Source organism: Bison bison, unplaced genomic scaffold (assembly GCF_000754665.1).
Source record: "Bison bison bison isolate TAMUID 2011002044 unplaced genomic scaffold, Bison_UMD1.0 scf7180017864259, whole genome shotgun sequence".
Classification (NCBI taxonomy): Eukaryota; Metazoa; Chordata; class Mammalia; order Artiodactyla; family Bovidae; genus Bison; species Bison bison.
This window is the reverse complement of record NW_011494831.1, coordinates 5,178,143-5,178,698: the sequence shown is the minus strand read 5'-3', so window position 1 is coordinate 5,178,698 and position 556 is coordinate 5,178,143. Positions and strand designations below refer to the sequence as shown.

Below are 556 nucleotides of genomic sequence, written 5' to 3'. Positions count from 1 at the left end.
CTCTCATTCAATACATATTTACTGAGCTTCACACAGGAAAAACAAAACCCACAATTCTGATTGTAGTCGTTTGAATAAACAGACTATGGAGCAGTGTAAGAAGTGTTTGACGAGGTAAATGCAGTACAATTGTGAATTAGAATCTCTCCCAGGCAGGAGCAGGCTGCCCCCAGGTAAATCAGGCTGCCCTGGGTCTTGAAGGATGAGTAAGGCAGTGTCAGAGAAGTGAGTCGTGGGCTTTCCAGGCAGAAGGGACATAGGCCCAGGTTCTTCCTCCTCCTTAAGATTCTTATGTAATTGATCTGGAGCCGGATCCAGGCACTGGAATTTTTTCAGAGCTCCCTGTGTTATTCTAGAGTTGAAATTCCCTGGACTAGAGCAGCTGTTCGGAGAAGGCAATGGCAACCCACTCCAGTACTCTTGCCTGGAAAATCCCATGGATGGAGGGGCCTGGTGGGCTGCAGTCCATGGGGTCGCTAGGAGTCGGACACGACTGAGCGACTTCACTTTCACTTTTCACTTTCATGCATTGGAGAAGGAAATGGCAACCCACTCC

The 556-nt window shown here is 48.4% G+C and overlaps 1 protein-coding gene across 1 annotated transcript in view; it reads left to right on the top strand.

The window, feature by feature from the left end:
• EPB42 (erythrocyte membrane protein band 4.2) overlaps positions 1-556 on the top strand; it is a 21,883-nt gene that overhangs the window by 12,241 nt on the left and 9,086 nt on the right. The window lies entirely within an intron of this gene.